The 27,869-nt window shown below is 39.6% G+C and overlaps 1 protein-coding gene across 2 annotated transcripts in view; it reads right to left on the bottom strand.

Moving 5' to 3' along the window:
* Positions 1-27,869, bottom strand: part of ANKFN1 (ankyrin repeat and fibronectin type III domain containing 1) — a 527,248-nt gene that overhangs the window by 288,268 nt on the left and 211,111 nt on the right. The window contains exon 1 of one of the 2 annotated variants that reach the window (XM_036222289.1): positions 25,990-26,059. The exons of the other annotated variant lie outside the window; for it this stretch is intronic. The gene's annotated coding sequence lies outside the window, so the exon portion shown is untranslated. Of the gene's footprint in view, positions 1-25,989; positions 26,060-27,869 lie in introns of those variants that run through there. 2 annotated transcript variants of the gene reach the window in all.

Here is a 27,869-nt window from a genome sequence, read left to right on the forward strand (position 1 = left end):
CTATGAAAATGGAAATGAATGGATAAATTTGAAAGAATCTATAAATAAGGAACTGATACAAATTAATGACAAGTGTATGTGAGAGAAAAAGATGTAGAAAATCAAAGACTTCTCTCAAGTTTTAACCTAAAAAAACGGTGGTTCCATTGACAAAATTAGGGAAGAAGAATCATGGGTTTTGATAAGTTAGACATTTTGAGTTTGAGATGTTTGTAGAGTTATCAGAGTAGCATATTCTACATACATGCATCCATCATACAATTGCTTAAGTGGGACTTGAGCTTAGAAAAATGGAGGCTTGAACTTATAGACTTAGGAATGATTAGTACAAATGTGAGTAGTTATAAGTACTCCAAAGGAAGATGAACAGAAGAGCAGAGATTAAAAACTGAACCTCTAGTTGACAGAGGAAGTAAATTAAATAATAAAGAAAGAGGTTGGCTTCAATCCAAGCCGGAGCACCACCTGAGCTGTGTCAAGGATGACACATCCAAGGGACAGACTGGGTAGGCACCAGGGTCCGGCTAAAGTGAATTCTGCTTTGTAGGGTCAGCTCCCGCATGACAGCTCCTCCACTGTAGTCACTGTCCAGTCCTCAAAACAAAACAGCCTGAGGGGCAGTCCCTTCCATTGACATTCAAACATCAACCAAGGCTCAGCTAAAACAGGAGGGCACACACAACCTATTTAAGGTACACACCTGGAGCACCTGGCTCAGGTAACAAGGGAGACTGTGCTACTCTACTAAGGCAGGGAGATATAGCAGCCCTACATAATACATAGAAACAAACAGGGAGGCAGCCAAAATGGGGAGACAAAGAGATATGTCTCAAATGAAAGAACACAACAAAGTTCCAGAAAAAGAACTAAAAATGGAGACAAGCAATCTAACCAGTGTAGAGTTCAAAACACTGGTTATAAGGATGCTCACTAGTCTTAGTAAGAACATCAACAAAAAGAAAGAAACCTAAAAATGGAGATAGAAAACACAAAAAAGAACTGGTCAGAAATGAAGACTACAATAATTAAATTACATTACAGGGAATCAACAGATTAGATGAAGCAGAACATCGAATCAGTGATTAGGAAGATAAGGTAGCAGAAAAAACCCAATTAGAACAGCAACAAGAAAAAATAATCCAAAAAAATGAGAATAGTTTAAGGGGCCTCTGGGACAACATCTAATGTACCAACATTAGAACTTCCCTAACTTGGTGAAGGAAATAGACATACAAGCCCAGGAAGTGCAGAGTCCCAAACATGAATAACCCAAAGAGACCCACACCAAGACACATCATAATTAAAATGCCAAAGGTTAAAGACAAAGAGAGAATTTTAAAAGCAGCAACAGACAAGCAATTAGTTACTTAATAGTGAGCTCCCATGAGACTGTCAGCTGATTTCTCAACAGAAACTTTACAGGCCAGAAGAGATTGGCATGAAATATACAAAATGATAAAAAACAAGGTCCTATAACCAAGATTACTTTACTCAGCACAGCTATCATTTAAAATCAAAGGACAGATAAAGAGCTTTCCAGACAAGAAAAAGCTAAAAAGTTCATCATCACCAAGCTAGTATTACAGGAAATGTTAAGAAGAAGAAGAAAAGAAAAAAAGAAAAAAAAAATAAGAATAATAAAATGGCAATAACTATATATCTAGCAACAATTACTTTAAATGTAAATGGATTAAATGCTTCAATCAGAAGATAGGGTTGCTGAATGGCTAAGAAAACAAGATCCTTACATATGTTGCCTACAAGAGATACACTTCAGATCAAAAGACACACACAGACTGAAAGCAGAGGGATGGAAAAAGATATTTCATGGAAATGGAAATAAAAAAAAAAAGCTGGGATAGCAATACTTATACCAGATAAAATAGACTTCAAAACAAAGGCAACAACAAGAAACTAAGAAAGAGCCAGTAATTCCACTTCTGAGTATTTACTGGAATAAACCCAAAACATAAAGGGTCACGTGAATGTATATGTTCATTGTAGCATTCTTTACAATAGCCAAGACATGGAATTAACCTGTGTCCATCAATAGACAAATGGATAAAGAAGAGATAGTACATATATACAATGGAATATTACTCAGCCATAAAAAAGAATAAAATCTTGCCATCTGCAAAAGCATGGATGGACCTAGAGGGTATTGTGCTGAATAAAGTAAGTTAAACAGAGAAAGACGAATGCCATATGATTTCACTTACATGTGGAATCTAAAGAACAAAATAAACAAAACAAAAAAAAACTCATACAGAGAATATTTTAATGGCTGCCAGATGGGAAGGGGGTTATGGGGGTGAAAAATGGGAAGGGATTAAGAGGTACAAATTGTTGGTTACAAAATAGTCATGGGGATGTAAAGTATAGCATGGGGATATAGTCAATAATATTGTAGTAACTATGTATGGTGTCACATGAGTACTAGATTTATTGGTGGTTACTTTGTAAGTCATATAAATGTCTAATCACTGTTGTATACCTGAAACTAACATAATACTGTATGCCAACTATAAATGGAAAATAAAAAATTATTTAAAAAAAATTTTAAAGTACTTTTTGTGGTGGACTCTTAATTTATCAACACAGTAAATTTTAGCTCAAAGGTAAATAAAGTTACCATGCCATGATTTTTTTTTTTTTTTAATGAAAAATGTGGGTTCTTGGTGATCATTTTACTCTTTAAAAAATTCTGGTGATTGCTTTTCTTTCTCCCCAAATTTTGAACCTATAATTTAACAATCTTTTCTAGAATTTTGTTGAGGAGTTTAATACAAATTTAAGTAAGGAATTAAGTTTTAGTAAATTTGGATATCTCTGGTCACTAGTCCTCTGAGAATTTTCCCATTCACTGTGTCATCTCAAAGATATACAATAGACGGCTAACAGGATATACTGATACACATTTTCAGCATAAAAACATTTCAGATAAAACTTTCCAAGGCCTATAAACCTGAAACTGAATTATAGGTGCCTACCTGTTCTCTCTCAATCTTAACTTGAATTTCCTTCTTTATATTGTTTATTTTTTTGGATATGAAGCTAATTCTTGCTAGAAAGTCTAAAAACCTAATACAAGCCAAGTGTCTTTCCTCTCTCTATTATTCAGCAATGCAGTTCAGTTTGTTAAATGCCTACTATGACAGGTTTTGGTGACATGAAGATCTTACCTAAGATTTACTTAGTTCTAGTTTTCAGCTTTTGCAGCAGCCAGAAAATAAATGGCACTAAAATTGTATCTTCTAATTCAAATCCATTTTTTGAATGGATTCTTTTTAGATCTAAATGTAGAAAGCATGCCTTCCCATACTCTGCTCCCCCACCTCAAACACACACACTGTGTACCCACACGGTTTCATGGGCTGCCCAATCTCTTTTGTTCCCATTGTGAATATTTTCAACTGAACAACCAGAATGCCAACTATTGGCATTCCTCAAACTTTGGAATCCCTATCAACTTTAGAAGTCTTCTTGATGTAGGCTTATTTCTATCTATTCTCTGAATTTCCTGATGCCTTGAGTACATGTTTATAAATCCTCACTGTATCTCCAAACTCTTTGAGATGGTTCTCTCAAAAATCCTGTTGTTCATTTTTTTTCTCTACTTTCTAAAAGATGAAATGTTCAATGAGGTAAATGATTGTGTGATAGCCTCATTTTAATGGAATTGGGACTTCCGGTAAATTTATGGAGAGATAAAGTCCCTCATCATATTGAGATCACCTCTGTATTTTAAAAAACAAATCTGTATTAAAAATAATTTAAAAAATAATTTGTTATGAAAATATCATCTTCAAACACTGTCTAGCTGGGTCACCTATAGTATAATGCTACCAAAATTGAACTTTGCATTCCCTTTTTCTTTATTGCAATTGAAATGCTTTTTACTTTGCTTCCCATCTCAGATCTATAAGCTTTTTGTACAGGTGTACGATTCCATTTTATACAAGCCTAATTTTTTTTCCTTGTCCTTGATAGGCAACCTGCCACCCAGTTCCTCCAACTGGGATTAAAAAAAAAAAAAAAGACGTTTACAACATGTGAGCAGGAATAGCTACAAGCCAGCATAGAGCAAGAAAGGCTTGAAATGGATAGATTGGAAGTTTCTAAAAGGGCTCATCAAGGCTGTAATAATGAAAGGGAAGCTCTGGAAAGGCATATGCCTCATGAATAACTTCAGCAGCCCAAAACTGATCCTATTTAAGCATACTGTCACTGTGTTTTTAGAGTCAGGTCACCTAAGGGGATAAATTCAGCCACAAACTTTCATGGTCTGTATCCAAAGTGAGGGTCATGTCTTCTGCTAGAAAACCCACTCTATTCTCACCCCTCCAGGATCTTTATTTATATCTCCATGATACCTATGAATATATCCAGCCTGCTGTATTTCAAATATTGCATTTTCATATCTCTCCTCTCTACCAGATTATAACTTCCTGGAGGATGGAAACTGTGTCTGATTCATCTTTGCATTTCTACCACCTACCAAATAGTTGATGTTTCTTAAATAAATGGTCTGGTTTCCTTTGTGGGCACAGTTGTAGTGGATCTTAGGTAAGTATGTCTGGATGAATCAAGAATGACTCTATTCTTTCAAAGCAAAAGAATTCTTATGTTTGTGACTTAGCCGGGGCAAGAAATCTGGTCACAGAGATCTCACATTTAAATATATTTATTCAGATGGAGATAATATTTTTCTTTTGCCTTTTCTCCAAAAGTTAATTTATTGTTTATTCTACCCATAGGCTTCACCGTGCAAGTAGAGAAATATCTAGAAGGTTGTGTATGTCTTTCATATATCTTAGCATCTCAAGTTCAATTGCTTGTCCCCTCTATTCTGTAGGTTTGGCATGTAAGTGTCACCTAAAAAATCCTGGGAATCTTTGCCCTTGTTCTGTTGCTATGTCAGACATGGCATCTTCTGCATAATTCTGTTTCGCAGTATTTGGATAGTTTTTTCCTCTCTCTGACAAAACTCCTATTTCAACTCTGTTGATCAGCTCAGAATCCTCTGCCAAATACATTCTTCCCAGTCTCTGTGAAGTGTACCCAGATCTTAGTCAGGTATCATAGGCCACAGTCCAGGAAACTAATGTCTTCTCTTCAACACCATCCTTACCCGTCATGCCTCATGTCCTCCTTTCTTTTCCAAATACATGACATTCAACTAGAAGAAGAGATGAAAACATCACCTATATCTTGAGACTCCCTGTACAGTTTTCCATCCAGAATCTGAAGGTCTCTGGAGACCCATCGCCCTGTTCATTCTCATAGGAATCTGAAGAAGGGGGTAGTGAATCATGGAGTTCAGGGGTCTTATCTGGCATATTGTCACATGCCCCCCACTGTGCTGGTGCCTCTGAAGGGCACAGTCCAGACTCTACTTAACAGATTATTTCCTCTGCGAGTGGTAATAGGGTTCTCCTATGTGATGATTCCCTCAAATCTCTTCTAGTGTTGTAATGACATAGGATGTCATGTGTATTCTCTTTCCCTTCCTTCCTTCCTTCCTTCCTTCTTTGTCTTTCTTTCTTTCTTTCTTTCTTTCTTTCTTTCTTTCTTTCTTTCTTTCTTTCTTTCTTTCTTTCTTTCTCTCTCTCTCTCTCTCTCTCTCTCTCTCTCTCTCTCTCTCTCTCTTTATTTCTTTTTCTTTCTTTTCTTTCTTTTCCTTTAAATCAAATGTCTTATAGTATGCTTCACCACAAGACTTTCTTAGTGGAGTTTCTCCTTTTCTTCTCATTCATATAACTTTATATCTATTTCCATTCACAACTTTAGCATATTTTTCTATCTGGTTGCTTTCTTCCCGAATTATTTTTCTATTCCTATTATGTTCATTGTCTAATAAACTGGAATACAACAGGGTGATCCTCAAACTTTTCTTGACATTTTTAGCAGTCACTGAAGCTTGAATAGAGAGCAAACAACACTCTTAATCAATAACCTTAGGGAAAAGAGAAACACGAAATAGATTCTGAAGGTCAGAAAGTTCTAATCAATTTGAATCATTTCTCAGCTTCAAGAAGAAAGAATATCTCTGGGTCAAAGGGAACAACTGTTTTCAAGTCTCACTGATTGAAACAAGTTAATCTCATTCATTTTCTCTTAAAAATAATCTACATATTTGTCTAGTTTCTCAGTAGCTGGTATCGAAACATTAGAAGAGCAACAGTAAGTTTCAAGATGTTATAGAGAGAACATCAGGCAAGAAATCTAGAGAGAATGGGGTTTTAACACAAATGCCACCACTATATGGTTCAGGCTATTCATTTGAATTCTGAATTTCATTTCTTGGTCTATTACTGAGGCAGAAAATAGTTACTGCTTTTCACTGGGTATTTGTGAGGGTCAGATACACATACATGCACACATATATGTATGTATACATGTATAAACACACACACACACTTCACAAATTGTGTAGTGCTGCACAAATAATGCATTTTAGGTCATTATCATAGCATTTTAAAGTAGTTAGGCATCCTACAGCCCTTATAAAAATAACAAACTAGAATAAACAATCTTAGACTTTGATTTTTATAGCAAAGTTGGCTATCTGAGATTTAGCAGGTCATTCATCCTGTTTAAGAAAAACCCCCATGTGAAATAGGGATGATGAGAATCCCTGGCTTTCCTCCAGGAAGTTCTGCTCCCTGCCCCAAGGCTCCACCTCTTCCCCTGATAAATGATAACGGGAAGATTCATTCTTCAGGAAGCAGGACACCCCTACTCACTTTTCAACCTACAACCTACCCTAAGAGTCCATCTGGACAACACATCAGAAGATGAAACAGTAGCACCAAAATCCTATGTAACAGTTGATTGAGATGGACGTAGAAGAAATTGACATTTCATTGCACTAGGGTATTTTATAATTGGCTATACAATTTTATATTCTAGTATTTTATAATAGGGTATAAAATAACTTGAAGTAGAACCTAATTTCCTCTCAGCTTATAGTTCTGAACAGCCATACCATCATTTGTTAATTAATTTCCTACCTACAATTCTTTTATTATACAGTTTAGCCAGGACCACGGATTCAATCATAGTTCACAATGACGAAGCTTGAGAGTCAAGGGGAAAAGAACATTGACGGGTATATCCTCAGGTCTGTGACATGGGGTTACAAAGCAATGCTATGGAACCCAGAGCCAAAATCTGCGAGCATAAAGGAGGGCATGGAGATATGTGTGCATGCACGCACAAAGACACATGCACACACGTGTGCGCGCACATGCAAGTATATACACTCCAAATGGCATCAGGGCCGAGAACAAATACACTTTGCTATTCACTTTCAAAGCTGTCATTTTGCAATAGACCAGAACAAAGAAAAATGCATGGGAGAAGGAAGTGCAACAATGGTTTTATTGCTTTTGTTTGAAGTCATCCACGGTGAACTTGATTTTAATTTAACTGCGGAGTTAGTTCCACTGGGGGGTCACATGCAAGGCAGGACACTCAGCAGTCACCTTTCATCATGTGAAAATCTATGAGCTCATGTACTTGCAGAAAGGCTGTTTTCTTAGTTTTTCCCCTGGAAGAAACTAAGCAACCCAAGGATACACAGTGACAAAATGAGCTGACATTTTCTTTATTTCCTCAGCAGATGTCAGAGACATCTGCTTTTCGGGGCCAATATCTAGGAAGGTAAGCCCAAAAACTCTTTTCTAATGGTCTCTTGCATGGAAATAGAATTTCCTTCCTTTTTTTTTTTTGTACCTGGCCTTTGCACTAATACCATGATTTTAAGGGAAACAATTATGACCTAGCATCCTCACAACCTTTCCCAATGACCTCTGTCACATATGGTATATTGATGTGTTGTTCCAATTTTAGGAAAACCCATTAGAGAGGGGCCTTGCTTTGTGAAATTGCTTTGTAAATTGAAAACTTATGAGTAAATATTGGTAGACTGAGTCTTTTCTGAAATGCACTTGAAAACTCATTACAGTGGAGCCTTCACAGTTGCAAGAGGTGCACTCTGAGAGCTGGGGGCCACAGAGGGCTGCACAGGTGAACACTGCCCATCACCAAGACACATCCTCCAAGTGACTGAAATATGCAGTAGGGGAAGGTGGCAGCCCACCCCGAGAGTGCCAGAAGACCCTAAAGTTGCTTTAATTACATATTTCCTCATTTATTGACTGGGGAGAGTAAATGTTTCCTCATTAAGATGATTAAAAGATACCTTGATATGAATTGAGAACAACAAAACTGGAAGAGATGGAGTTTACCATCTGCACTGAGTGAGCAGCTTCTGCACGCCTCAGATTTAAACTAAAAAGCAATGACAAATTACCTATCATGGGTCACTTGCAAATAGCTCTGACTGTGAAGAGCAAACGATGCTGAGACTCTCTTACATCAAAAATGATCCATGGTTAGTTATGCTTTTTCATCTGAGGGGTCATGCAATTGGATTCTTAAAGTTAGAATACACATTTGTAGATTTGAGAATTATAATTCATATTATCAGAGGAGTCTTCACATGAGCAAAGATTCATCATAGCGTTTTCCTAGTAGTGACTTTCCCGCCTAATTTTCAATCTCTTTAAATCGTCTGTAGAACTACTACTGCAGTGAACTTTTGCTATATCCCTGTTCTCGAGGGACATGCTATTGATCGTATAATGAGGTACTTTTGGACTCTTTGGTAATTAATGCCCTTGGAACAGGCCCAAGATTGGAGTCCACTGAAATAGGTCCAGCTCTAAGGAGAGACTAGTACATTTTGTAAAAAGAGATACATGGCTAGAGTCAGAGATTAAGATTTTTTAATCTAACTGAAGCAACGAAGGTAGCTTCAGAGATTTCTGATTCAGTGGCCTTATCTGTTCTATGCACTTTTATTAGACAGTCCTCAGACCTAAATGCAGTTATGGACTATTTCAAAAGCTACTTCTAGAAACCTCCTGAAAGTCTACATGTATACATGTCAAGGCTATACAGACACTGTTTATTTCAGTACATAGAGAACAAGATAATAAATGGCATTATGGATCGTAAATTGGGAGTCACTATCTTATGCTCTAGGTATCAACACTGCCAAAATGTTCAGTTGCACAGTGAAAACTTCCTTCTGTCCTTTATCTGTCTGAAATTTTTTGACAATTTTCTCCACAGACGCCTCAAGTTCTTTGGTGCCATGTAGATTGAACCTTTATAGAACAGAGCTGGGTTTATTTTAACCTCACCTCTCTCTGCCTCAGGTGCCATATTGAATTTGAGATAGATGCCTTTTATGAAAATGTCATCTTTTAAATGGCTCATAGAAGAAGAAGAAGAAAAAAACTGCGTTAGAAGTCTGACCAACACCCAGATCAGCCAGCCTCACCTGATTCAATCCAAGGTTTGACAAGTCGCTATACAGAAAAGCAGTCTTTTGGAGGCAAAACTGCTTGCCAGCATGCACATCAACTCTGGGAGAAAGCAAAACACAAGTTGCTGGAATACTCTCTCAGGCTGCATCTCCAACAGCAAAAAGGACTCTTCAGTCTCAGCAAAGTGAACTTTCCTCTGCCTAATCAAAATGACACTTGTTAGCCTATTGAAATATCCCCCAACCCAGAAAGCCCGCACCACTTTTCACAGCGAACCTCTGCTCAGGGAGAAGTCAATAAAGAAACAAAATGCAAATAAATTAGCATTCATCACCGCTGATCTAGTATAAATATTTATAAGGGAAAGATGCAGCGATTTCAAGTGATACCATGATCCCGGCCTCACATAAACAGTTAAAAACAGCCATACTTGTGAGATTGCACTTTGCATTTTTTTTTCCATTTCACATCACCATAATCACCTAATAAATATTTAAATGGACCCATTTGCTGTAACTATAAAAGAACCGTGTAAACTTGTTGTCATCTAGACACATTAGCCATGGTGGAGTCAATGAATTTCAACAGTCACTTAATATTGCAGCCACTAGCTACCTTAAAACTGCCAGCGACGACGGCCTGCCAGGAAGCTACTGTAACAGCCCTGCTCACTAACTCCGGAGCAAGACACGAGCTTCATTATGAATGCGAGCTTTGCCGCTCTAATTAGGCCTGGGAGAAGTTTAACAACCATCCTACAGTCTTGCTGCTGACAAATATAAAAATAAAGCCTTGTTCGAATTAGCAATGTGAAGTGAGAAGGTCTAGAAGCACCAACTGTCTGACCGGCCCTGGAACAGCTCTAATCTATAGTGAGGTTATTTTGGTTCATAAACTGCTAGTATGTTACCTGCAGGAGGTCCCCCCTGTAAAATGAATTATAGTAAGCTATATGTGATAATTAACCATGCATTAGCAAATATCTTGAAACAGGGAGGCTCTGTTTTCTCTGTATTTTGACTAATAAAAGCATGAATTTGTTCAACAAATGATCATTTAGGTTGTGGAATTCTAAGCATATTGGAAGGACACAGTGAGTAATACAACATTGTGCTGGTCTAAGGGTTTCCTTACCCAAACAGGCTGCTTAATAGGCTGGCTCCATACTATGATGCTATTCACAGACCTAAAAACCACAGCGTTGAGAAGACAAATACAATATACATTTAAAATAATATGAACCTTGTGCTCTTATTTACTTTAAAATCACCCTATATGTGACAATTAAAAAAAAAAACACAGGGAAAGTTCTATATCAGAAAACAACCTTGTATTTCATTTAAGATAATTTAAAAACGATCGCCATAACTTTGAAACAATTAAAAAATATATATATACATATATAATTGTACTTCTTTTTACATAGTGGATGTCTAAGAATTTTCTTCAGAAGTTTTCAAACATGCTCTGTAAATAAAAATTCAAACCACAACACTGAAAACCCCACTATTTTCCTAATTATTTAGTTCATCATCTGAAAGGATATACTGAGTATAGCTGGTGGGTATCAATGACTTGGAAAGAAGTGTTTTGGGTGCGGATTGTGGGGGGAAGGCAGGGGCTTGGCTCTGGGAGATTGATGAGAAGGGGTGTCATCTCCACTTCTCAGGGCAGTCAGTGAGGACAGGAGTCCAGGTGTTTCCAACATCATAGGAAAAAGTTGTGAATAGAAGCTGCCAGCAAGGGCAGATGACGATAACGCATTAAAATTCATAGACTTTCCCCTTGTCCCACAGGACATTGATTGCTTTTTTATAAAAAGGAATACACCTTCCTTCTTTCTCCTCCTTGTCTTCTAACCTTGCAGTTAAAATGCATATTTATATGTAGTATATATAAACACATGCACACATACTTACACAGATCTAAAAATAATCCAGACAGACCACTAAGGCAGATTTTATCCCAAATATGTGACCAATAGTCCTGCTTTAAATAGTCTATCCAAATCCATCAATAAGTTGAGGTTATCCCTTCTAAGCAGTTTCAAGAGTTTACATGTTTATTCCAAAACTGTTTCTATGGGATATTAATAGATGTTATGCTAAATGGGTTCTGTGGTCAGATATATATGAGAATCTCTTGATTAAGTAAAGCGACACAGGTTTCTTTACTACAGGACTTCTCAGAACCTTTACTACCACCTTGGGAAATACTGGCCCAGTGTAAACATTAGATACACATAGCTAGTTCTCATTGGAAAGAGTATCTAGTTTTATGAAAAGTTTCCTAATGATGTGAAGAGATAAAAAGAGATGTTGATCTGGAAGATTTACTGATGACTATACCTCTGCCTACCTGATCCTCGAAGGAACAGGTAGGCGGAGGGATAGTCATCAGTAAATCTTCCAGGATAGAAGTCCCTATATTCAATGAGAAAACATCCAATCCTAAGTGGGGCCGAGGGCTTTCTTAGTTTGGCCGAGGGGCTATCCTCTTGATAATCAAAACATTCTTTGGTCACAAGCCATTCAACCACTTCAGGTTCTCAGGAAAATCACAAGGCAAACATGTTTTGTCACCTCAGCAAAGGACCCTTCTTTCCTTTCCATGTTGAGTCAAAGCATTTTTACTCTTAACACTGAGCACCTACCAGGAAGGAACAGGCGAGTAGTCGTTAGCCTCCATGAGGCTAACACATCCCCACTACACACAGTCTTTCTAGTTCAGGCCATCCTTGTATCCAGGCTTGATGCGTGAGGATTGGTTCTTTGAGTGACAACTCTCTCTTTTAACCACCCAATATACTGAGGTGGTTAGAGTGCAGACTATAAATGCCAACCAGAACAGAAATCTGCAAATACAGTGAAGATCCAGGAGGGAAAATGGAAGAATGCTGGTGTTAAAACAAACTGCAGACTTTCTTCTGTGAAGTTTTGGGACTTGGCTGTTTGGGTAGGAACATGGAGAGACTCACTGAAAGGAGGATAAGCATGGACCCTCTTGGCACCAACCAATATCTTGGGAGGCTGATGGCATGGCAGTTAGCCTCGTTACCTAGTTCCTCCGTTCTTCCCTTCTCTCCACAAACATACTTTGCTGAAAATTTTAAGAATTTTAGTGTGTGTCCTTGAGTAAGATTGGAATTGTATTTGTAGGCGATTGGAAGTTCTCAGTGCTGGTTTCAAGCTTTTGGAAAGTGTTTATGGGAGCCTGAGACTATGCGAGAAAATAATGTATTAAGAAAAGTTGGTTCTGAGTTGTGTTCCCTTATCTAACGGAAAAAGCTCAGGCTTAGAATCAATCAGACGGACCTGGGTTCAAATCCTGCCTCTGCTGGATTTCAGGGCAATGGATTTAGACTTCCTGAGCCTCAATTTCCTAACCTATAACATCGTGATAACAAGATAATGCGTGTAAAGTGCTGGGCACACAGTAAGAGTTGAGGAAATAATGGTTATCTTTCATCTCCTGTCTAATGCTGCCCAAAAGAGAGACATACTGCACAATTACAGCCTTGTGCTATGAGCCAGTCAGGACTTAGGTTCCATGCACCTATTAAGAGGTAGGAAAATCTCAGAGTAACAGCTGCTCCTTCTGACCATTTATAATAGATGTGCCAAGGCTTTGTGTAAGGCAATTTTTTTTTTTTTTTTTTTGGTCTGCATTTATCCTATTTAATCATAACAACCTCTCTATGATCTGGAGAGTCAATTTCTAGTTAACAAAATTCAAAGATAAAAAAAGAAAACAACAACAACAAAAAACAAGTCTCCGGTGATAGAGTGGTTTCTTTCACCCCATTCCGCTGCCATCAGGACTGATCTGAAAGCCCTGCGCTGTTTCTGCACTATTTATTCCTCAGAGTGGTGTTACTGACTGGGCTTGGGAGCGAGTGCTAAGAGTGCCCCCTTTTGGTTCTCGGAAGCCTTGCAGACCATCCCGGAGAATTAGGTGTGAAGCCTCCTTAGGCTCTTTGCAAGCGCATTCAGGGTTATTTGTGTCTTGTACTGTTGTGTCCCCTGGTCGGTCTGTATGTGGCTTTTACATTCCTTAATAAAGTAATAGACATGAAAGAATTCTGTGGCTGACGCCAGCAGCCACAGAGAACACCAAGTCTAAAGTCAGCTAAAGGTAAACATATGGAGCCATCCAAGGAATGTAGCAATAAAAATTGGAACATATGACAGAGCCTCCCCTCCCCCCTCTATTTTTCTGGAATAATTGTGTCAAGGAGGGGAGAAAAAGCAGCTCTTCCCAGACAGCAAGTCTTCATTGTGATCTGCTGTCCTCTGGCAGGGGGAGCCAGTCAAAGAATCTTTCAAGAAATAGTTAGCTCTTCCCCCCACCCCCCGCCCCCCCCCCCCCGACTGAGTGTTCAACTACCAAAAATCTCTCAAATCAAATCCAAAGACAATTATTTATTTTCCAGACTTAATTTAATAGCAAAAACACCCCTGGAGGACTGAATGTGGTATTTGACTTTTATTTGAGCCACTCTGGGCATCACCAGCGGCTATATTCTCCAAAGTGTGACTTTGCAGGGAGCACCATGGCCCACAGAACCATCCAGGGGCGCTGGCTGCGGTCCCCACTGCCCTCACAACAGCGGCCCTGGGGGCCTGGCCAGAGACAGCACATAAATAACGCTTCTCAGTGCAAGATTGACTCCGTATTTCTTCTCCATGGCTCTTACTCTTCATTCTCATAGAGGGAAAACATGACCCCAGTCTGTCCCCAGACCACCTTCCCAGCCTTGTCTGACACTACAGTGGCCCCACCATGTTCTGCCCCTATCGTGGGGGATTAATTGATGCTTCCCGCTCTTATCCTGCTTTTGCTCCTGCCATGCTGTTACCTCTGCCTGAAGCATCCTCATCTCCATCTACAGCATTACATTTTCAAATATGTGCTATGAAGTTTGAGTGTCGGATTCAAGTCCTGACTTCATTACTTATTACCTATATGTTCTGGAGAAAGTGAGCTGGCTTCTCTGTGCCTTTCTGTGTGTTTCTTGATCTGTAAAATGGAAACTATATGGGACCAACTTACTTTACAGGGCTATGATGAGGATGAAATGAGCACATGGTAAGCACTCAATAACTTTCAGATATTATTAGGATGATTATTAATCCCACTATGGAAACTCTACTTACCCTTCAAGAGACACATAAACCTCATTTCTTCCATGAGACCTCAAGAGGGTCTCTCCTTTCCTCTCACCCTTCTTTTTATTCAATTACTCAATTGTTCTTCCACCTCTTAGGTTTTCCTTCCTTCATTATGCTATTTATCCATCTGACTTGAAATAATTTCATTCTGTTAATAGCCATTTATTAACCACATACAACGTGCAAAACACATGGCTGGAGATACAACAGTATGGAAGACCGTAAGGCATGGTTGAAAGTGTTAAATGCTATGAAACATATCCAAAAAAAAAGGTGTTGTTAGGCAGGGAGGCGTCTAGAGGAAGGAGAGGTCAACGTAAGCTGAAGTAATCAGGAAACACATGAAGGAAAAGATGGTGTTTATAGTGGATCCTTCAGACTTTGAGTAAAGATGGGGAAGTGGGTAGGGAAGGGCAAAGGTAGGGAGATAAGCGACTAGTTATTTGCACCTGTCTTTCCAACCAGGATGTTAGTCCCAGGAAGCCAAGGACCATTTCTGAAACTATGTCACCTTGCCATTAGTCATAGCCAGGCCAGGAAAGGGAACCAAGAGCAGTAAGGAGTAAAGGCCAAGGAGACTGACCATTTGGGGAGAAAATGGATGGTCCCTTGAAGGTGGGACTGGTAAGGGTAAACCATTAATCCCAAAGCAGGGCTTGGCACTCTAGAACATTCCAGGTAGTGTTCTAATGCACGTAGTCCAGTCTAAGGGCCAAGGTGAGTGAATGTCCTTGAGTGGCAAGTCCAGCAGAAGTAAAGGGAATTTTCCTGAGCCTCTTATTGGAATAATAGAAGGTGGGTTCTGCTCTGGGTCAGTAGCTGGACAAAAGTTTGGGTGGGTTTAGGACTCCCGCCCCAGTTGCTCTAGCCCCAGGGACTTTGGATGACAGTGGGGTGAGTAAACCAGTTCCTTGAGAGCAGGGATGCTTGGGCTCTACTGCGCCCCAGAGCCAGGGGCCGCATTCGTAGGCCACCATACTGCGTCTCTGGGAAGCTGCAGCTTGAATGTGCATGTGGACTATAGTGGTGCATAACAGAAGCAGCAAAGGCTTTCGAGTTATCAGCCCTGGACTGAGCTCATTAGCTCTGTGACTGAGCAAATTATCCACTACTCTCAGACTCGGCGCTTTCGTTTGTCAAATGCAGCAATTCATACACATTACATTAGGATCAAAAGAAATAATTATGTAAATGGTTTAGAATATGGTTCACAAATCAGAATTATTTGAATCACTTGGGAACCTGTTAGAAATGCAGCCTCAGGTCCCACTCCAGATCTGCTGAATCAGAATCCGAATTTTAACTATACCCCCAGGTGATTCATATGCACCTTAGAATTTGTTAAATACTGGACTAGGAGAGAATATGACTAGTGCACCTGCTGTTGTTTTCATTGCTCTGTGGACCCCTGGCCTTCTAGGCACCAGGTATGATTAATTCCAACCCAGATTCAGAACAGATGTGTTCAGAGGGGTTCTTACTGGTGGAAGGTCTGAATGAGACTAACATAAATTCTTGCAGACTTTCAGTGACTTGCACAGTGCTTTATGCAATAACCACGCACTCACACACATAATGCACACTGGGCTTTCGGGAAAAGCCAAACTTGAATTTGTCAATTTATGAGCAGTGAGGTCTCTCTCTTTATGTCCAATCATTCCTAGCCTTTTCTCTCATTCCTTTGGTTTCCAACCGAGCACACTTTTGCAATTTCACACTTTTAAATTACTTTCTACTCAGTATATTGGTAGCTGTCTTGAATCTCACTGGATAAAGGCCCGCACTCACCGCTATCGTAAAAATTTTCTGTCTTGCTGGGAAATCCAGGAGAGGCTCTGCCCTAAACCAGCAGAGCATTGGTCACTGAGTATCTACCTTCCCTTTCTGCTCCAGCAAACGAAAGGTTCTGGCATATCGCCTTCCCATCCCACCCCCAACCATCCACAGACCAATCCATTAAAATTCCATTTTGTGTAGTATTAGCTCCAATGCCCCTGAGATGCTCAGGGCAGGAGCTGTGAGACAGGTATCCCAGAGTCCTCTGATTGAAGATGCAGCCGCCCTAGAGCACATGATACAGGTGGAAAGAGTTAAGCCTGGGCTTTGAATGGAACTTGTGGATTTAGCACCAACTCAATCTTGGACCACATATTTAGCCACTTATTGTGTGACCCTGAGGGAGTTACCTATCCTGCTCAAGCCTCAGTTTCCCTGTGTATAAAGTGGGGAAATAATTATACAGGATTCAATGATATCATCCAAGTAAAATGCTTAGTATAGTTCCTGGCACATAATGAGTACTCAATAAATGTTTGCTATTAATATTAGACTCACCTTATACAAAGAGGTTACTCTCTGCCCTCCTTTTCCCATTTAATAAGCAAACAGACAGCTCAGACTTGGAATGGAGTTCTGGTGAGCTCCACCCTCATGGAAGCCAAGTGGTGCCTCATAATCCCTGAAAAAACAACAGGTAACCTCCAAACTACACACCCAAAGGAGCCAAGACCAATGCTGTAGTGCCCATTAGTCCCCGTCTGGCTTTCTATAGGAAATATGACCTCTTTTTTTTCAGCGACTATAATTTGTGGATTAATTAGACTATTTGATTTTCTTTCTCTTTCTTTCTGATGGCCAGAGGGCCTCATTAGCACCTCCATTAGTGTTTGGTCAGGGAAGGAAGAAGCAGTGGTAAGTTCCAATAGTATGAAGCAGAAGAGAGTGGAGGATGAATTAAGTTTTCTCTCTGGAATCCTGAGTTTGAGATGTGGATGGGGTAAGCAGTTTATCTAGTCACATATCATATATTAATTGAATCCCTGTTGTATACACAGTCTGCTTCTAGTCATGTCAGGGGGTAGAAGCAGCAAACTACGTGTGGGAGCAACAACGAATAGACATAGACCAATAAATCCACAATGTGAAAGTAAAACGGCAATGGCAACGCAGATCTCACTCACTTTTCTTATCTGAGTTTTAGTTTCCTCATTTATAAAATGAAGAATTTACAGTATAGTAAGATTACAGACTTTCAAGGTTGTAAGGGACCGTAGAGGCCTTCTGTGCCAATACTAGTTTCTCTAAGAAAATAATGGCCTATCAGAAGTTGATACACCTACAGAGACAGGACTCCTACTACCTTAAAAGAGAGCTCATAATCACGGAAATTATATTTCACTGAAAATCTATCTCCCTATAACTTTCTCATGTTGGTATTATTTCTGAAAGCTGGCCAGTTTTCGGAAAACTGGTCTATTAAATGGCCAAGCCTGATCTCCAGCTGGTGGGTCTAGTAAGGCTGTGTCAATTGTGTAGCTAAAGCACTTCTGTGCCAGTGATAAATAAGCAGCGACCAACTTACCTCCTCCAGAGTTCCCGCTACTACCCCAATATCCTGGCAACTTCCAGATGAACCTCCCTAACTTTCCCATGATCCAGAAACTGAAGGTTCAATGCCTAGTTCAGCAAGAAGTTCCTCTAGGGCTTTCCTCCAGCCCTATAGACGATATCCCTTCTGACTGGTCCTTGTTTGTGCTGTACCAATTGTTAATATTTTCATGTCACCCTAGTGAACTGTTACTTTACTCTCTGGGCCAAATAGACTAAACCAAAGTGTTTGGAGACAACTGTCCAAAATACTACTAACTCTGAATAGTCATAGACTCTGCTCCTCTCCTCCCCCCTCCCCCCTTTTTGGCACTCTCCCTCTGAATGTGTGCCATTTGGCTACTATCCATCTTTGGTGTGACGTTGCTGGTGGAGGCTGAGAATGGAGCAGAAGTCCCCTTGCCCCTAAGACAGATACTTTATCTCTAGCAATAGAGCCGAAGATAATATCAACTTTAAGAGGCTTATCAGATATAAAATTCTAAGAAATTAAAGATAGCCAAACATAAGCATTACATGACTAATGTCTGGTTCAGGATTAAGTGTTACTAAGTGCTCTTAGCTCATAGGAGTGCAGATCATTAACAGCTAGGGTACCGGTTCTCCGGAGGATGTTCAACATGAGAGCTTGAGGAGGAGCAGAAGAAAATGATTACAGGTGGGAGAAACTACAGGAACAAGAGAGAAAAAGCAAAAACATTCCTAGGGTGGCTTTGAAGAAAAGCGAGTAAAACACAGCATTTGGAATAAGATCTTAAAGGACATAGGGAGAAATTGAAAAGGTGAAGGGGTGATGTGGGAGTGAGGATTTGGATACTATGTTTCAAGTAGTGTGGAGTCACAGAGGTTTTCAGTTGGGTAGGGATATGGCCAAGTGCAGACCCGAGAAGAATAATCAATCACTGTGTGCTCTAACAAAGGAACTAGTGGGGCAAGGATATTGGTTAAAATGTAAGGAAAATAGGAGAGAAAAGATAAATTAAATAGGCATTAAAAAGTTGGAATAAGTGTGGATGGATGACTAAATGGGTGGTAGTAGTGGGAAGGAATAGGGTAAAGTTTATGTGAATAAAGACTATGATTTTGACTGTAGGAGACTGGAAAAAGAAATAGCATGCCGAGAGGAACAGGACATTCAAGAAAGGGAGACCTATAATGGCAAGTGAATACACAGCCTCCTGAATTCAATGTGATGGTACAATCCTCTTGAGAGGCGTCAAGAAGACAGAATTGTGAAACAAACAGTACATTCTGGGAAGTTCTGTATCAGAGTAAATTACTCATTTTATCAATTAACTTTCTGCTTTTCTTTCATTTTCATGCTGTTACTCGATAGGACTGGGGTAACCAAGCGAGAGTACTTCCTGAGGCAGGAGGGTCCTAGGGGCTGGATTCTATTGGAAATGGCATATCCTAAGATTGTCAATGGGCATTAGAAGAATTCTAATAGGAATCAAGGTCAATGCCAGGAAGAAAAAGCCATGAGTCAAGTCCAAAAAGTGATGAGGATGGGGAAATCTGGTTTGCGGAAGAGTGGAATGGAGTGAGATGTAGAAATAGATTAAGTTAGGCAGTATAAGCTCAAGGCTGTGAATGGCAGGTCGATGCTGGGGAACTTCTTTTTTATGGAATGATGACAGTGATGAAAAGGGTAGATGATTAAAAATACAGCTGAGTAATGTGATAAAGATGCTAAACCTGCGTTAAAAGAATGAATACACGTTGATGATGGAAGGATGCAGCATTATTTGAGAATTAGGTTTAGAGACAGGAAACCTAGGTAGCTATTTGAAGCTTAAATTAATGGATAAAACATCCTGCCAGCAGCGAAAACACGAGAAAGAAGGATCTGATACAAATCGCACAGCTGTGTGGAGTAAAAAAGTAAGCGCGACCATTTATTGGGAGCTAAGTGCCAGGCGTGATGATGATGGCTTTTCATATGCGATTTCTCATTGTTGCAGCAACCCTGAAAAGTAACATGAGGGAACCAAAGCTTAGAGTGATTAAACAACTCGATCTACGAGTGACAATTCCAGAATATGTGTAGTTCATGCTTTTCTGTTTACTCTATACTTAGTAAAACTTTCAATATTCGCTCAAATCTGTGTGCACAAAGCGTTCAGGCAAAATTTTATAAGTATGGTTAAACTTAGGAGCATAGGTTATTATTCCCATTTTTACTAAATTCACACCAACAGCATTTAGACATGTTCTAGCTACTTCTATCACAGACAAAACCAAACATGGCAAACGTGCCTCCCTTGCTTGCTACTGACCAACTCCGGATTCTTCTACACCAAGCTTTTAAAAAGAGCTGTGACCTCTCTGTCTTCATTTCATCATCTTCTGCTGGCCTGGTGAACTCTCTCCACACCACTGCACCACAGAGCTTTCTGGAAGGTCACCAGTGACTACCAGGATTCCCAATCTGAAGCACCTTCACCCTCTATGACCTCTCAGTGACATTTCAGAACTGTCAAAAGCTCTCTTCCTTGAAATGCACTTTTCTTTGGGCTGTGGGGACTTTACAAACCCTTGTTTCTCTTTTCACTTAGTTGGCTACAATTTTGCTGTCTCATCTCTCTTCATCTTGCTTTTAAATGTCAAAGTTTCTCAAGGTCCAGTCCTAAAAGGTCTTCTCATATCACTTTTTTATACTTCCCCTAGGCAATTGCGCCCATGATTTCAATTACAATCTATGCAGCTCCCAAATTTATATATCTAGTTCTGAACTCCAGATCCATATAACCAAGTGTTTATTACAGATCCCTGTGGATCAACATGTTCAAAAGATATCTTTATCTTTTTCCATCTACCTCTTCCACCTCTCCAAACCTCCATGTTCCTTATCTCAGGAGATAACCCAACTGTCCTCCAGTTGCCAATGATTGAAACCTTTCCCTGCATCACTTTCCATATCAAATTAATCAATCATTTGATTTTTTTCCTTAAGTATCTCTAAAATCAATAGATTATAAGTTCCTTTAGGACAGAAATGAAATCTCTTTTGCTCATAGCAGTAAACTCAGTACACCACCACATGATGCCTAGCTAATGCTCAATAAACATTTGTGGACTAAACAAACAAATGAATAAGTGATAAAATCTGTTCACTTCTTACCATTACCACTACTGCTCTTCCAGCACCAGCCACCATTATGTCTCAGCTGGACTACCCATCTCAGAGGGTTGCTGAGGGATTCAATGTATGTTAATACACGTAAGACACTTGAGCGGTGTCTGGCAAAGTGCAAGTCCTCAACAAATGCCAGCTGTCGTCGTTAGTATCAAAAAAAAAGTGGCAGCAGCAATAGTAGTATGAATACTGATAAAGGATACAAGTAAATACGTTGTCACAGATTCTAAGGCATAAATGCATCTATTTGGTTTTATAACAGAGATATTTTCATGCAAATCAAGCGTTCCAAAAAGTATTTGAAAACTAAAGGGTTTTGTGGAGAAACTGAAACCCTCATACATTGCTGGTGGGAATATACAAATGAGTGGCCGCTTTGGAAACAATTTGGCAAACAGTTCCTCAAAGGGTTCAACAGAGTTACCGTATGATCCAGCAATTCCATTCCTAGGTATACATCCAAGAGAAATGAAAACATATAGCTTCACAAAAACTCGTATGTGAATATTCATTGTAGCATTATTCATGATGGTCAAAAGGTGGAAGCAATCCAAATGCCCACCAATTGATAAATGCGTTAAAAATGTGACATATCCACATAATGAAATATTATTCAACAATAAAAAGTACTGAAACATGCAATGACATAAATGAACCTTGAAAACATTATGCTAAATAAAAGGAGCCAGTCACGAAAGACTGCACATCGTATAATCCCATTTATAGGAAATGTGCAGAATAGGTGAAGCTGTAGAGACAGAAAGTAGGTTAGCCAGCTTGCCAGGGCTGGGGAATTGGAGGAAATGAAAGTGACTGCAAAAGGGCATGGGGTTTAATTTGAGGGTGATGAAAATATTTAAAAATCGTTTGTGGTGATGGTCGTACAACTTTGTGAACATACCAAAAACATTGGATATTACACGTTAAATGGGTGAATTGTATGGTATATGAAATATATCTGAAAAAAGTTAAAAGACTACAGGACAAGGGAGGAGGAGTCTGAGAAAACTGCTGTCCTGGGACACCATCTGACTCAGGGCTATTCCTCTTCTCCTGGCATCTCTATGTGATTGTAAGTTTTAAGTCTGATAAGGATCTCACAGGGGTGAAATTAAGGGGTCGCTGAAGTGCATTCCTGTCCAAGAGCTCTAGGGGAAGATCTCTTTCCTTGCATTGTCCAGTTTATAGAGGCTGCTCGCACTCCACCTCTCCGAAGCTGGCAAAGGCAAGTTGAGTGCTCACATTACTGACCATGCTTGTGTCATTTCTCCTTCTCTGATGGATTCTTCTGCCTCCCTCCTCAACTTTTAAGGACCTTTGAGATTACAGTTGTTCCATCTGGATAATTTAGGATAATCTCCATATATATATATATATATATATAGTAAGATCCGCTGATTAGCAATCTCGTTCATCTGCAAATTTAACTCCTCCTTACCATATTCTGCGAATCAGAGCATGAACATCTTTGGGGAGAGTGTATTCAAACAGCTTTGATTTCGAATAGCTTTCCAAATGTGAGTATTAATTTTCCCACCCCTCGCACAATGTGTAAAAGTAACAATTTCCTTACATCCTCACTGACACTTAGTGTTATAATTCTTCTAAATTTCTGTTAGATGAAAAATGAACCAGTCTTGGCTCATAGTAGTTCCCAAAATTCCTTTTGACTGAATAAATGAATGAATGCTGTTTTAAGTTTTATTTCCACTATTACTAGCCAAGTTGAGTATCTTTTCATATGTATATCAACCATTTGTATTTCCTTTTCTGTATATTACCTGCTTTTTATTTTTGCCCGTTTTTCCTTTGAGGTATCATTTCCTTATTAATGTGCAGGAATTCTTAATTTTTTTTTTTTTTGTTATCCAGAATCAGAAACAAAAATAAAGAGCTGTTTCTGCAAACCCATTCCTCATTATATTTTTCTCTAGTCACCTAATTGGCCGAGAAAACTGCAGGAAATATGAATAGGAGGCAACATGGACATGTAGCTGGAGGTTTGCAGGTCCTGAGTTTGACTCTGTTGCTTGGGCAGTTGTGTGATCTTAGGTAGGTCAATTCTCTTCGGGTCTGTTTTTCATCCGCACAATGAAATTTTTGTACTCTATAACCTCTAAGACCCCTTCTTCTTGTTCTGATAGCCAATTAGTCTGCAATTAGGAAACAATTCATCATTTCTCTCTGGTTAACTGGATCCTGCTCTACAAAGAGTCAATGAGCTTCCCACCCATATCTCTCCCAGGCATGTATCCATCTGACCTGCTCATGTGCCACTTAGTTACTACTCAGAGACTGTCTTTCCAGGGGGGTGGGGGGGGGCATGTGACTGTCTCTCTTTAATTTATGGTAACAGTAATAACTATTGTCATTATTATTTTAGCTAACATTTATAGAACCCAACATTTACTTCCCAGGGACTGTGCCCAAGATTAAATGTGCAGTGTCTCACTACAAGAGTTCTATGAGGAGGGTTACATCAGGGTTCCCATTTCACAGATGAGAATGTTGAGATACACTGATGTTGTCATTTGTCCAAGGTCCCACAGTTGATATCTTCATATGCACTTAAAGCTTGCGTGTCCTGGCTCCACCAGCTTGATTTCTATACACTATAGGCCAAGCTAAACAGGACCCTGTCCATGTTTTTATCTTGCTTTCTTTTATCATAATTAGCACTGCCTCATTTCAAAAGTCAACCTTTTAGTGTATATGCAGTTCTGAGCTTAAATTCCCTAATATTCTTCTGTTTTGAGGGTTTGACGCAGTTCTCACTTATGGACTTGGCTTAGACTAAGGATTCATTATGCCAAATGCTGGAAAGTAAGGTTAGGTCCACCTCACTCCTAACCGGGGAGTGCAATACATGCAAATAAAATCAGATATGGTGTGTGATTTTCTACCTGTAAGATGGGCAAAAATGAAATGAGGGATCCAGCAATGATGAAGGTGTGGTGTAGAGGGCACCATTATACACACACTTGCTCAGTGTGAGCTAGCATAGCACTTTCTGAGGGCAAGATGACACTGTCTTTGACAGTATCAGTTTAAACTGCTCATGTAGTTTATCTTAGTTAATTCCCCTATCCACCTTACAGAATACTATAACCTACAGAGATACCACAGAAATATACACACATATATGTGTGTAATATATATATATATATCCATATATGTATAATATGTATATAAAACACACACACTACACACATTTGTGTATGTGTGTGCCTACACTGGACTCATGCTTGTAATAGTGAAGAAATGAAGACAATCTAAACTCTTGCAATAGGAGAAAAAACTCATAGTAATTACAGAATGAAACACTGTGCAATAGTTTGAAAGAATTAAGTATACCTATATATACTGGTATAGAAAAGATCTCTACAACATATTCTTTAGTAAAAAAACAAAGGCTAGTTGCAGACCAAAATATATAGTATGGTTCTATTTACAAGTTTAAAATAATCCTATATTGTCATGTGCATTTATTTTTATATATAACCTGTTTGTATATTCCTGAACATTTTTAGAAAAAAGTTATCTGCAGGATATGTGTCAGTTAGTGGAGGTTATTTCTTGAAAGGGAAGGGATAGATCTGGCTTGGGGGTTAAAAAAATTCCCCTTCTTACTTTGTATACATTTGTTCTGCATGGCTATTTTATAATTATGCATTACTTTAGTAATTAAAAAAAAATAAAATAGGAGAAAAAATAAAGAAAGGACTAGGGGCTGTAGAAAATTGATTGTCATCAAAACCAGACTAATTCTTCATATCGATGATTCATATAAACAGTAAATCAGATGAAAGTAGCAACCACAGCAAAACTGCTGTCTTCACCATTCTAGAAGGAGGCCATCTTTAGGAAGTTAACTTCCTCAGGAATAAACTTACACTGTTTAGTTCATGAACGAGCTCTAAAATTATATAATGAAAAACTTTTCTTGGATTGGTAAAAATTCTTTCTCGTTGTTATAAAAGATGCTAGCCTACTTGCAATAGCAACTGCCCTAAATGTCTATATAATTTATATAACACTATAACCATTTTTTTTTTTTTTTTTGCGTCAAGTAACTCCTGCATGAATGAATTTAATCTATGAGGCAAAGACAATTTAATCGGTAGTTAACCACTTGAGGTTTTGCCATGCACTTAAGTCAAAATAGATATCCCACGTCCACACCCTTGATTCAGACCATCGGCTCCTCCTCCGATTACCATTCTTATCCTTGGTTCAGCGGGCTGTGCCGCTGGAGCAGCAGCCCTTCTGCTCAAAATGATTTCAAGCACTCTTCAGATTCAACGGAGGAAACTCAATGAGTCATGCCACCGGGGCTTTGCCATCTTTTCAGCCTCACAGGCTCTCTATCATGATGCCTAGAGCAGAACCAAAGGTATTTCTCTTTGTGTTAGAGAAACATTTTCCTTTTGATCTACTTTCTTTGCTTGTCTGTTTTATTTTTCCTCCTGTATCAAAGAGATTTATTCCTAATAATCCAGCTTTTCGACAACAAATCATTCTTGCCAATGATGAGAAGTTTCAGCTTAAATATTACTTTTAGGTATGTCACGTGCAGCCTCAGCAAAAAGTAACATGGTCTCATTTCAAAGAGAGAAGGACATGCACAGGTACACAGGAGAGGCTGTGAGCTGCGACTAAGTGGTGTTGGTGTAGGTCTGATGGACATGTACCTGGTGGAGACTCGGGGAGCAGCTCACCAGCCTCTTTGTAGACTAGGGTCCAGTTAACCAGAGAGAAACTGTGGGGAGGTGGAGAATGTTTGACAAGCCAGGAACCAGATTTTGGATTCCCTCCAAATCAAAGGAAGGAAGAAAATGGATTCTCAGTTAAGTTTGAACGGCCAGCAGCCAGGCTGCCAAGGGACAGGGGGCGTGGGACCAGACAAATGAGACCAGGAGCTAACCCCAAATCCCGAGGAAGAAGGCAGACTTACCACTAGCAGCCCCGGGGTGGTCAGTTGGAGCACCAAGGCCTCCAGGCTTCTCCCAAGCCTCCAGCGTGAGGCTGCCCAGTTCTGTTTAGGCTCCTCACCATGGTTCCCAACCAGGAACTGGGAACTCTGTGCTTTCTATGCAAACACAGCCGCCGCAGTGGCAGGTCAGGGTGAGCTACTCGACTGGTCATTGTGTATGCAGGTGGCATACCTTCTGCTATGACTGTCCTGACAGGAGGTGAGGAATCTGACCTTTAGGCTGGGATTTCTTTCCCCTTCCTTCCCTGGGGAATGGACTAGGGCCAGTACTTTGTTGCCTGCAGCATGGTTTGAAGGACAGAGTTTAAAGCAGGTGTCAGTAGACCCAGATCTTAGTCTTGACCATTCATTCATTTGTTCATTTGTTCATTCATTCGACATATGTTTATTGAGTGCCTATGATATACCATGCACTAGGCCCTGTGGTCATAAGGTGAACAAAAGAGAGAAAGACAACTGAATTTGCAACCCCAGTAGGGAGACAGACATTAATCAACTAATCAAAGTAAGTATATAATCACAAATTGCAATGTGTGATGAAGGAAAGGCGCAGAGTGAGGAGCAGTTATTCGAATGGGGGCAGAAGAGGGAATACCTAGTCTGAGAAGTCAGGCAGGTTTCCCTGGAAAGCGAAAAAAATAATAAGAATTAGCTAGATAAATAGGAAGGGAGCATTCTAGGCAGAAGAAACAGCAAGCGTGACGATGAGGTACGGAAGATGGTACGAGATGTTTAGGGGAGAACGCCCAAGTGATCACAACATGAGAGTAAGGGGCAGACTGGCTTGATCTGAGGTTCAAGTGTTAGGCAGGGTTTGGCAAGGAAATTACAATTAGCCTACAATATTGGTAATAAGAACATTTCCTTACAAAAAAGCACCACAGGCTAATCAACCTCTACTAATATAAAGAAAAGTTCAAACAGGTGGAAATTCTGTATTCCTATAATGGGGCTGTTGGTGGAGCTATTTTAATCCATAATTCTTTGTTCTCCCCAGGGTGGCCAGCCCTAAATTTGCATCCTGATGTTCACAGTCTCCAAATAGCGAACCTTCTTATTAGCCAGACACCGTACCTCTTCAACACTTTACATGCATTATTGTATTTACTCCTCAAGTTCAACCTTTCTGCTGTTCTGATTACGGACATGCATTTCTAAATCAGTGATCCTCAAACAGGGGTAATTTTGTCCCTTACCCCGTCCTGGGACATTTGGAAGTGCCTGCAGATATTTTTGGCTGTTACGATGGGGCAGTGGAGGAGTGCTACTGACATCTAATTAGCACAGGCTAAGGATGTTGCTCAATATCCCAGAGTGCACAAAACAGCCCCCATAACAAAGAATTATCTGGCCTCACATGTCAATAGTGCTGTGGAAAACTTGGTGTAAACGGAGCCCCACCAGCCTGTATCTCTGAGTAATCACAATGAGCAAATCCCATCTGCTGGTGGGCACTTAACACTAGCTTGAGTGAAAAGCAAATCTTTTTTGTATTGAGTCACTGAGAAATGCAAGATGCTTGTTACGCCAACAAAAGCTCCTGACCCCAGCATCCATCCTGACTAGTACAGTGGTATATACAATGATTACTCTATTTTATAAATAGGGAATCTGAGACTCAGAGATGCCAAGTAAGTTGCCTGAGGCCGCACAGCTGGCAAAGCTGGGACTTGAACCCAAACTATTTGGACCCACAGCTTATATATTAACCACTCTACAAATGTTAGTCATTAAGGATCCTGTTCATAGACTACAGGAGAAAACGGGGTCTTCACTGAGAGCCACCAAACCCCTCCAGGGGAAGAAGGTAGCTCTTATTTGTCTGAAAGCTATTTGTTGAG

Source organism: Rousettus aegyptiacus, unplaced genomic scaffold (genome assembly GCF_014176215.1).
Source record: "Rousettus aegyptiacus isolate mRouAeg1 unplaced genomic scaffold, mRouAeg1.p scaffold_m13_p_6, whole genome shotgun sequence".
Classification (NCBI taxonomy): Eukaryota; Metazoa; Chordata; class Mammalia; order Chiroptera; family Pteropodidae; genus Rousettus; species Rousettus aegyptiacus.